General features: G+C 42.2%; 1 protein-coding gene across 3 annotated transcripts in view; it reads left to right on the top strand.

Annotated features, from left to right (window-relative positions):
- The window catches only part of NFKB1 (nuclear factor kappa B subunit 1), a 278,175-nt gene that overhangs the window by 137,004 nt on the left and 129,093 nt on the right, over positions 1 to 12,078 (top strand). The window contains exon 2 of one of the 3 annotated variants that reach the window (XM_029597053.1): positions 2,137 to 2,165. The exons of the other annotated variants lie outside the window; for them this stretch is intronic. The gene's annotated coding sequence lies outside the window, so the exon portion shown is untranslated. The remainder of the gene's footprint in view (positions 1 to 2,136; positions 2,166 to 12,078) is intronic. 3 annotated transcript variants of the gene reach the window in all.

The raw sequence follows: 12,078 nt of genomic DNA, 5'->3' as shown, positions 1-12,078 counted from the left end.
AGCCTTCTTCCCGGATCACCAGCCCAAAGGTCTCAGAGGATCTCCGTGGAATGACCCCCTCAGATACCTGATCACTGAACTCAGCGGTGGCCACTCACCAGGCAAGTCTGGGGGATCACTCCGCCACAAAATCCCCTGGACCAACTGGGGGGCTAAAATAGCGTCCCCGGTACCTCCTGGCTGAGGCTCGCCAAATGTAACCGTCTCTTTTTAGTCAGTAAGGAGGTCCAGACAACTGATCCGTAAAGATAGACTTTTATTGCCAGCAAGATGCAGCTAAGACAAAGGCTCAGTACAACTGCATGCCCCTCCCCTCCAGGAGCAGACTCTTATGCACTTTACAGTTCTTATCTTTTACACATGCGTTCTAAGCATTGCTGAGCAAGCATATTCCGGCTGAAGGGGCTACTGACCCCCTCCCTAGACACCCTGGAACTTTCGTGAAACTTCTCCCATGTTCTGCAGGAGAGGCTGCTGGGACTTGCAGTTCTGGAAAGGAATTCGCGAGTCTGCAGTAATACAGCCCATCACATAATACATCCATTGTTCTAATCTAGGTTACAGCAGTGAAAGCTTATCAGAGAATAAGAACAGCGAAGCCAAAAAAATGAAAATGTGCAATGTGCTGACAGAGAGTTTCTCAATGTCCTAATTACAGCTGTATTGCAGACTGTAAGTAAACCCGTCATGAAGCAGGGAATTCTGGTACATGAAGTCCTTTGTCAGGTTGAAGCGTTCAGACCCCTTCAGTATTATCTGCATATATAATTATTATGAGACTTCAGGCTGTGCATTCATTTTTACTTTCTGGAGAAATGTATTCAGAATGCGAGATACGAGCCATCGTCAATGAGATATTGTTCAAAACATCCAGTTGCAATGATGGGTGAGGGTGAATTTTGCTAAGGAACCGCTTTGATGTTGCACAGTTTACAAAATTGCCTTTTATTAATTGTTGGTTTGTTTTTTTAAGGAAAACCAATATATAAATATATATATATTTGAATATTTTTATTGACCACTATCTTTCTGCCAGAAATACATATTTTTAAGTCCTGAATTTGGGTGAATTGATCCCATTGTCTGTATACAGATTATCTCCTGAACTACTACCTGCAGCAGCCATATTTTCAAGAAATTAGAAAAAGAATGTTTTCACATTAAACATGGATGTAGCCCAGAATTGATTTTAGAAAAACGGTGCTCATAAAGCTCCTCTGCAATTCCTTTCTTACTTGTTAAGGACATAAGACACACCATCCTGAGTCAGGCCTGTGGAGCCCAGCATCTTGTTTCTGACAGTGCCAATCCATGCCACAAGTACCGGGCAGATCTCAGAGTAGGTCCATTCCTTGTTGCTCACTCTGAGAGATAAGCAATGGCTTTACCAAGTCTACCTGGTTAATAATGAGAGGATATGAACACTCAGATATTTGAAAGCATATTTGTATGGAGTGAAGCTTGTAAGGCATTAAATATTTTTCACACAATGCAGAATTAAAGATGAATGTAAGATCTGTTTTGGAGTTATAAGAAAATGTGAATATATATTTGATCTACATATTAACTCTGCTGTATTATAGTAATTGTACTTTATGAATGGTCTATATAGGATATCAGTCTTTGAAGCAAGATTTTTTTTGCATCCGTTGACAAAAATTATCATTTGTGAATACCCATGTTTTTATAGAGTGAAATGTGGAGTGAGTGTGTTTGATTTTATATTTTGCATTTTTCTGTGAAGAATGAAAAATAAATGTATATGTTGTATAATATATTTCGTAATAATTTTTTTGACTCATTTAATATATTGACTTTGTATGGTTTTTGAGAGTCATATGTGGTTCCACCTGGATCTATTTACCTGCTATGGATTCTTCCTCTAGGAGCTTGTCCAAACTCCAATTGAAACCCTGCTATGATAAATGCATTGACCACATTCTCCAGCAACAAACTCCACAGCGTGATTGTGCATTTGATGAAAAAAATACTTTATCCAATTTGTTTTTAATCTGCTACTTATTTCATGGAGCGTCCCCTAGTCTTAGTACTCTGAAAGGGTGTGTAACTATCCCCTATTTACCTTGTATGATTTTATAAACCTCTACCATATACCTTTTTTTATCTCTCTTTCAGGCTGAAGAGCCCTAATCTAATCTTCATAGGTGAGCAGTTCCATCCCCTTAATCATTTCTGTTGCCCTTATCTGTACCTTTTCAAGTTCTACTATATCTTTTTTGAGATGTAGTGACCAGAGCTGCACACAGTACTCAAGGTGCGATCATACCATGGACTGATACAGGAGCATTATATTTTCCATTTTATTCTCCATTCCTTTCCATATTATTCCCAAAATTCTATTTTTTTTTCTGACTGTTGTAACACACTGAGCTAAGAATTATGAAGTATTGGCTACAGTGAATCTATGATCCTTTTCCTGGTTGGTGACGTCTAACATAGAACTCAACATTGTGTAGGTGTAATTAGGTTTATTTTTTCCTATATGCATCACTTTGCTCTTGCCAAGATTAAATTTCATCCGCCATTTAGATGCTCAGTTCCCAGTCTTGCAAGGTCCTTCTGTAGTTCTTCATAGTAGTTTGTGTTATAATCACTTTGAATAGTCTTGCGTAATCTGTAAATTTGATTATCTTACTTGTTTCTCCCTTTTCCAGTTAGTTTACCTTTCTCTCGGGCCGATACAGTAAAGTCTGCATCGTGCGCACTGGCCACTCGCCGGTGCGCACGATGCAGTATTTAAATTAGGTCCGGCGGTAGATCCGGGCAAAAGGAGGTGCTAGGGACACTAGCGCGTCCCTAGCACCTCCTTTTTGACAGGAGCGGCGGCTGTCAATGGGTTTGACAGCCGACGCTCAATTTTGCCGGCGTCGGTTCTCGAGCCCGCTGACAGCCACAGGCTCAGAAACCGGATGCCGGCAAAATTGAGCGTCCGGGTTTCGGCCCGACAGCCGTGGACCGAATTCAAATTTATTTATTTATTTATTTTTTTACTCTTCAGGACCTCCGACTTGATATCGCTATGATATTAAGTCGGAGGGTGCACAGAAAAGCAGTAAAAACTGCTTTTCTATGCACTTTCCCGGTGCCGGAAGAAATTAGCGCCGACCTTTGGGTCGGCGCTAATTTCTGAAAGTAAAATGTGCAGCTTGGCTGCACATTTTACTTTCTGTATCCCGCGCGCATACCTAATAGGGCCATCAACATGCATTTGCATGTTGATGGCGCTATTAGGCGCCGCGGGTTGGACGCGCGTTTTCCTCCCCTTTCTGAATAAGGAGTAAGGGAAAACCCACGTCCAATAGCAGGCTAACAGTGCGCTCCGTCAGAGCGCACTGTACTGTATCCGCCTGCATATTGGGAAAATACCATTTAGTCCCACTCTTCCTGTTTAACCAGTTAAGCCACAGTAGCACATTGCCTCTTACCTCATGACTTTTTAATTTTCTGAGGAATCTCTCTTGAGGGATTATCAGATGCCTTCTGGAAATCTAGATGCACTATGTTGGAGGTGGCCATCTCCTGTCCTCAAGTGCTACAAACACGCCTGACTGTCAGGATATCTACAGTGAATATGCATGAGATAGATTTGCATGCAAATTATGTCATGTAAATTCATTGTGGATATCCTGAAAATCAGACCTGTTTTTGTGGCTCTTGAGGACCAGAGTTGATCAACCCTGCATTGTATCAAGTTGTTTGCCCTTATCCACATTAGCTTGACTGTTCTCCACAGAACAGTGGATTTGGAGATGATCTGCATAACACTGCGGCATTAAACCCAGTGACTTAATCTCTAACAGGGGGCATATATAAATGTTGAATGAGCTGAGACAATATTGCATCCTAGGGGACTAATAGAGAGATTGTGGTAACATCTGAAATAGCTCAGGTGATTTTAAAAAAAGAACAGACAAATATGAATGATTCCAAACTGTATGCAAATGCCAGAATTCTAATGAATAAGATTGGAGCATTAGATTGTACGGCACTAAATGAAAATATGGATATAATAGGCATCTCAGAGAACTGGTGGAAGGATGATAACAAATGGGACACACTAATATTTTTTTCATTCTTTACAAGGATTTATTACTTGCTCTCCTGCCATGGTATTGTGATCGAGGTAAGGGGTATCAGATGGTCTACATATGTATGATAAGGGTTCCATATAATATAATATGTTACAATCACATATGAAAAACAACAGCATTTGGTACAGGGTAGTACAGTTATACACAGAGCCTCTGTTTTCCTGCAGCAAGTTAGCAGATTCTGTGACAGATTTTTCAAAATTCTGTGGCAATTATGTGGCAAATTTGCATAATTTTGCAATTTAAATAGTTTTTTTTTAATTTATAAAAATAGTTTTCTAACATTCCTGTGTCCAGCTAACTTATATGGCTCTTTATTAGAGGGCATGGGATCTTAGTGATTGGGGCTGGGAAGAAGGAGGGGGAGGGATCTAGGAATGGGAAGAGGTTATCTCAAAAGAGAAATGAAGAAGGAATCTTAGGCAGGAAGGGTAGAAAGGAAAAAGATGGAGGGTAGAGTGAATTGGAGGAAAGTATGGGAATACAGGGATGACAAGGAAAGGGAATGAAAGGAAGGGATGAAAGAGGCATCATGAATGGGGAGGAGGAAGGAAGATCAGGAATGAGGAGGTAGGGAATAAAGGGAGTTATTAGGGATGGGGTGGGAGAGGAGGGGAAGATAGGGGATGAAGGAGGAAAGAGGGAGGACTGGGAATTAGGGGTGGAGGAGAAAGGAAGCCACAGTTCTCTCCCCCCCCCCCCCCATCACACCTCATCCCCTTTTTCACCTACGGCCCTCCAAAGCCCCCTTTTGGATCCCTCACACCCTAATACCTCCTCCAATCCTCTCACCCACAGTTTACACCCAATCCAATCTCCTTACTCCACTTGCACTCATAGTGTTCCCCCTCATTCACACTCCACACCTACTCCTGCCTCCTCTCTCTCTCTCCCCCCATTACCTCCTTCACATTCACAATGTTCCCCTCACTCTCTCGCATGCATTCCACCCACCATCCCCTCACTCTTGTTCACGTCTCTCCCTTATCCCCTCATTCTCTTTTGTTCACTTCCCCTCCATCCCAACCCTTTCTCCCTCTGGTTCACTCCCTCCCAATCCCCTCACTCTGTCTGGATCACTCTTTCACCCCCCGTTCCCTCAGTCACCTTGGTTCATTCCTTCCTCCCCCATCTCCTCATTCTGGTTCCCTCCCTCCCTCCCCCCTCACCTTGGTTTAACCCCTCCCTCCCGATCCTCTCACTCACTTTGATTCGCTACCTCCCTCCCCGCCATGATCCCCCTCACTCACCCTTTATGTCAGGAAATCAGAGGAGGACAGCAACCTTGCAGCGTCTCGGACTGCATTGCCCTTATCCGCTGCTGGGCCCTGAGTTGCACTTTGAACCACTTAATTAAAAGCATGATAGTCAGACCTGGCAGGAGATAAGGAGGACATAGCACCAGACACTGCAAGACCGCTGCCTTCCTCCTATTGGGGGGGGGGGGTACCAAAAGGGAAGAAATGTGCCACCCCCACTGCCACCAATGCCTCTCTTCCTCTCTTCTGATGGAGGGAAAGGGGCTTGAAGAGGAGGAAATCACCGGTGGCCCATTGCCACTTCCTTCATGGCCCCTAGTCTCCTGCAGCAGTTTGGCCAGGACCAGCCAATTCGAAGGCAAGGGCCAGGTTTTTCAGCCCTTATCGCAGCTGCGGAATTGCAGGAGACTGGGTGTTTGTATTATACAATACAATTATACAGAATATTTGGGTACAAATTATATCAATACGACCGGGCAGAGCAAATTGGGAGGGAGGGTGGCACTAAAGGTCAAGGAAGGCATAGAGTCAAATAGGATAAAAATCCTGCAGGAAGCAAAATGCACTCTGGAATCTTTATGGATAGAAATTCCAAGTGTGATGAGGAAGAGTGTAGAGTGGGTGTACTATCCACCCGGATAAGAAGAAGACACGGTGAAATGCTAACAGAAATTAGAAAGGCAAATAGAATTGGCAGCACAATAATAGAAGATTTCAATTACCCCAATGTTGATTACTATTATTATTATTTAATTTTTATATACCGAAGTTTCATGAGAACATATCACATCGGTTTACATTAGTTAACAAATATTCATTTAAAAATATTTGCATTTCCAAAATTAAATGAAGAGAAGTAAATACAAAGTTTCATTATAAACTAGTAAAACAAATAAAATAGTAAAATAACTAAACAAAATTTAAACAGTTAAAGAAGCAGAGCAGTAAGAGCAGAGATAATACAATTAACTAAATATTTATATTTAACGGGGGAATATAATCCTTAGGTTAAAACTCTTGGAAGGCTTGTTTGAATAGCCATGTTTTAATACCCTTTTTAAATATTTGAATGTCCAGTTCCATCCTTAGGTAAATGTCTCATTAGAACATGCTAGGGAAATAAAGGGACCAATTTTTCAAAGGATTTAGTCTCATAAATTGGCTCTTTTGAAAATTTACTAGGGCTGAATCCTTTGAAAATTGGCCCCTTTATTTCCCTAGCATGTTCTAATGAGACATTTGGCTCCTCTTTTCTCTAGGATCTTAAAAAGTGAGTGGCAACAGGGATGAAGTTAGGGTGGGGAACAAAATTAGGAGATTAGCACTGATTTTCGGAACAAGGCACCTAATTTAGAACCCTAAATCTAGGCAAATGAATAGCAGGCATCAGGTTTTGGTAATGGATTTGATGTTGGTACAACATTTGTCATAAAGAAGAAACTACGGCATTGATAAATATTTTAAATTGCATTTCAAAAAATTCTAAGATTATTTTTTTTGACTGTAGGAGATTAGTGTTCTGACAGTGAGGTCTTTGATTATATTGGGACACTGCTCTCAATTGCTTGTACTTTCTGTAGCTGTGTATGAAGACCTCTCTTGTCCTTTTTTGTCTCCATTGCCTTGGTTGGAAGGATTATCTGTACATAAACATATATCCAAGTTCATTTCCACAGTGGTATCTTTATTTATTCCTCTTCCACTGAAAAAAAAAAATGAGGCAGCTTGGCAACCCTGCCTGAATTTGGCCATCATTCAAGACCCAACAGTTCTTGGGAAGTCCCCTATTACATAATGCAAGGCTTCTGACTGAGTCTGTTTCATTTCTTCTTCCTTAGAAGCTGCTGTAAGTAGAATAAAGAACCAGGTTGCTAAATGGCATTTCCTATTAGAAATTTCTTTTTACATGTTTGATGTAATTTCCAACTTTGGTTCTATGTAAACCGACATGATATGTACTAGTACAGGAACATCAGTATATAAAAGCCTTAAATAAATAAATAAAATGTTTCAGTAATTGTCTTCTGAAGTAATTTAGAAAGTGCTAACAGTGAAATACACAATTATTAGAAAAATTGTTTTAAAAAAACAAAAATAATACACATGACCTGGCACTACAGTACAGATGTCAAAGTTAGCTGGCACTAAACTTTTGAAGAGTATTCCTTTACAAACCACTGTATCTGAAAAGGGATTTATTTTTAAGATGATCGCTTATTTTCTCCGAAGATAGACAGCAGGAAACGTAGGAGGCCAGAGGAAGAGGAATGACTCTGTATGGATTATCCAGGTGAAGATCCCATCATTACGACACACTGGGGGCAATTTTCAAGAGTGTGCGCAAGTCAGCACATCTAAAGTTATGCCTGCATTTTGTGTACCATGTGGCGAGAACGTCTCAGTTTGTAAAAACACCGCCCCAAAAGTATGCATGCATGCTTCAGTACGTGCACAGTTTTTGAATGCAGGGAGCATGGACTCTCTACCTGGTAACATCAAACTAGGTTGAGAGAACATTGCACAAATCTCATCTTTGAGTGAGTTTCCTCATTCCGAAGGTCATCAAATCTTCACAAGAGAGCACTGTTCTGTTCGTACGTCCCACTTTGAATGTCAAAGTGTCCCCTAACCCCTACACTAATACCTAAACCTCACCTCGAATTACTAGGTGGGCCTCCCATAGAGATATAAATACCTATCTAGTGTGAGGGCATTATAGTCTCTCTCTCTCTCTCTCCCCCCCCCCCCCCCCCCCACCTTCCCGCTTCAAAACTACTAACACTGCCATTTCAGAAATCACTAAATGCTACTGAAAAAGGTGTAGCTAAAATCAGCATTAAAGCCATGCAATAGGGCTTTGCAAAACAGTAAACCCAGCCCACTGCCACCCCTAACTCCTCCTCTTTTGCTGGAGGGTAAAGTGACTTGTGCCATTTAAGATTCCCAAACCCACAGTCATACAAAGTCCTCTTGTGATTTTTCAAAATCAACTCATTTAATAACTTTAATTTTGTCCTCTGCGAATTTGATCTCCTCCCTTTTCCAGATCATTTATAAATATATTAAAAAGCACTGGTCCCAGTACAGATCTCTGGGGCACTCCACTATTTACCTTTCTCGATTGAGATAAATTGCCATTCAGTCTCTACTTCCTGTCCTTTAACCAGTTGAGCTGAGAGATCTAAGATGGCTACACCAAGTGTGCACTGTTAGAAGCTCCTTTAAGTCCTAATCTCTTTCCCCTCTATCTACTGTAAATATCCTATTTTGTGTTGCTTGACGTTTCCTAAAGATGGGGAAGAAAGGTAACATGAGAATCCATTCCATTGCTCCTCTCTTACCCATTTTGGGACCATTGGATGACTTTGTTTTGAGACTTATGTTGACAACAGTTGTGATTCCTGATGTGTCCTTGGATGATGGAAGGGGGTGAGAGAAATAGCATTTGAGTGTGCTCGTTCTGCCTGGACTTGGATTTTTCCTTGAGTCTGGAATGCTATTTCCTCTTCTCTGTTGCTTGTAGTTCGACTGGATGGCGTGCCATGGCAACCAATGGCCAAAGTGGTGCTGTAGCTTTCCTTGAATGGAAGAAGCACAGCTGATAGGGAGGATTGGGAGAGATGAAGACAGGTTGGGTTGTGAGCTCCGTGTTCCCGTAGCCCCACTGGTGCAGTGTCTGGTGGACTGGAAGCCACTGGACCGGTGGTACAAGCCATAGACAAGATAGCAGGCATTGAGAAGAGAGTATCTTGTGTTCTTGCTGCGCAGACACTGATGGCAGCTGGTGCTGCAGAGGAATCCAAGAGCACCCATCTCATCTGCTCTCCAAAGCTTTACATCACAGGCGATCTCTCTGGAGATTACCAGAATGGAAGCAGTGTTAATTGGGTTTTTATAGATTCAATCTTTTAATTCTGCTACATAGAGCCCAAATCTTTATCCCAAAAACATGAGTTAAAGGAAGTTGGTAGTTAAAGGAAGTTGGCAGTACAGGTGCTGGAGGATCAGGTTACGTCCATACAGGATCTGGCTAATGTTTTTCTAAAGACCGATTCTCTCATTTACAGGAAAACTGAAAATTTTAAAAATCCAGCTAGGAAAAATAACCTGAGATTTGCCAGTTTGCACTGTATAATAGCTTATGTCTCTCCTTTGGTAATGTTAAAATAATATTTGACTGAAGTGTTGATGTTCCCTGAGAAAGCTGTGCTGCCTCCTTTCTCTCTAAAGTCTACTGTTTGCCATCAGCTGGATATTCGAGGGAGCAGTGGGGGTGGGGAGAAGATCAAATTTTGTTAGGCAGTTTGGATCTTATCCAGTTCCTCAAGATAACACAGCAAAGACAGGTTACTTGAGCTATTCTGTATTAGAACCAGATAAAGACTGGACCTCAAAATCATTTTTTATTTATTTATTTATTTATTTAAAGATTTTTTTATATACCGGGGCACGTTAGAAACATCACCTCGGTTCACAATTTAACGTAACATAGCAACAAGCTTTACAATAATTTAATGTATAGGAACGAGACAGATAACTAAATCAACTTTTTTTATTACATAAGGATGATCTATTCATGGGTTCCCTGGTTTGAGTGTACCCAGAGGTCTGTAGTGTTGCTCAGATAAAGAGAAGGAAATTTATAGCCCTAATGCAGAATGTTATCTCCCTAGAAACTGTTTTTGTTTTAAATCTTCCCTGCAAGACAGGAATAATTTTATGTTTCTGGACCTTGATCAGTTAATGGCTTTCACAAAGAGTAAAGTCAGCTTGGGTTCTCCAGTTTCCATTACAGAGAATAGGCCTTACATTGGAGGGTTATGTGGAGAAGAGCTGTGTTTTCTCTGAGGACAAACAGGATGGTAGTCCTCACACATGGGTGACATCATCAGATGGAGCCCCGACACGGAAAACTTAGGTCAAAATTTCTAGAACTTTGACTTGGCACACTGAGCATGCCCTAAACCACGCATCCACATGGAGTCCCTCTCCAGTCTCTCTTTTTCCGCGAAGCTGTAAGTATCGCGGTGTAAGTGAGCTCACTTGGCTGGGGGGTTTTTTTTGCCTTTTGGAAAAGTTATTTTTCTTGCGTTTTTCGCTGCTTTTTCCTCACAGTTTCCAAAGCCGGGTTCCTCTCTGTGCTTCCCCATAGTGCTTCTAGTCAACGTTTTCGACACTTTTGGTAAATTTCTTTTTGCGGTGCCCGCTGGTCATCAACACCTGCCGCCATTGATTTTGATTTTGCAGTCCTTTTATTTCATCCTGTCAGGGCCACGTCTGGTTTTTCGATGATGCTCCTGGTACCAGAGGACCATGTCCATTATGGATCTTCATGAGATATGTCATCTACCTGGAAGCATCGCATGACATCTCGGGTTGCCGCTTATGCACACAGATGACCTCAAAGGGACATTGACTTCGGCTCAGCAAAATGGATCAGCTGTTCAGGCTGAAGAAGACCAAGCCATCGGCATCGGTGACATTGATGGACCTTGAAGCCCCACCAATGGACACCACGCCATTAAGGTTTAGGGTATGCTGGGCATGCTCAGTGTGCCAAATCAAAATTCTAGAAATTCTGACATAAGTTTTCCACATTGGAGCTCCATCTGATAATGTCACCCATGTGTGAGGACTAACATCCTCCTGTCCTCGGAGAACACCTGTTACAGGTAAGCCACTCTATTAATACTCACTTTGAGGATAACTTTCAAAAATCTCTGCGCAGCCCCATATACACATATGGGGTAAATTTTTAAACTTACGCACATACGTCCATGTGCCCATTGTATTCACGTAAATCTTTTATAAAATGGCAACTTGCGCGTGTTCCTCTTGGTCCTGCCCAGGAACACCTCTAGACCGCCCCTTTTTTGTGCAGGTAAATATGTGCGTGAAACCAAAAATACATGCGTACTTTTGATGTTTATAAAATAGCATGTACACGAGTAAAAGCTATTAACAGGCGTATATGCTCATTTTATGCATGAAATTCCTTCAAAAATTAACTCATTTGAATTTTTTATTTATTTATATTTTTTTTATTTAGCATTTTTTATATACCGAGGTATAGCAGGGTTGCCTTCACTCCGGTTTACATTCAAAACAACTTGTTACATTGAAAGATATTAGAAATGTAAATTTAACAATGAGAAATGGCATAAAATAGAAGTATGAACAGAACAAGATATACACAGAGTAGGTACACTGAATAGATGAAACAGAGATATCTGATTTCATATGAAAGGAGGCATCTAAAGCTTGAATCAGGAGAGATTGTCCGAGGGGGATAGTGAAGGATAGCAGGCTATCTAACTAGATAAATGAAGCCTGACCGACGTGCCGCAAATGCGCAGTAGAGAGCAGCTCTACTGCGCATGTGCGGGCGAGCACGTCGGTCTTAGGCAGGGTAAGGAAAAAAAAAACATGGCGGCGGGTGGCAGGGGCGGCGGCGGGGGGCGGTGGCAGCGGGCGGCGGTAGCGGCGGCAGTGGCAGCGGGCGGCGGCGGTAGCAGCAGCGGGCGGTAGCGGCGGGCGGCGGCGGCGGCAGCGGCCAGTAGCGAGGGAGGGAGGAGAGAGAGAGAGGGAGGGACGGACTGAGTGGGAGGGACGGAGAGAGGGAGTGGGAGGGAGGGACTGAGTGGGAGGGAGGGACTGAGGGAGGGAGGGAGGGATTGAGTGAGGGGGAGGGACTGGGAGGGAGGGAG

Source organism: Rhinatrema bivittatum, chromosome 1 (genome assembly GCF_901001135.1).
Source record: "Rhinatrema bivittatum chromosome 1, aRhiBiv1.1, whole genome shotgun sequence".
NCBI classification, from domain to species: Eukaryota; Metazoa; Chordata; class Amphibia; order Gymnophiona; family Rhinatrematidae; genus Rhinatrema; species Rhinatrema bivittatum.
The sequence above is the reverse complement of the archived record's forward strand: the minus strand, read 5'-3'. Positions and strand labels throughout refer to the sequence as shown.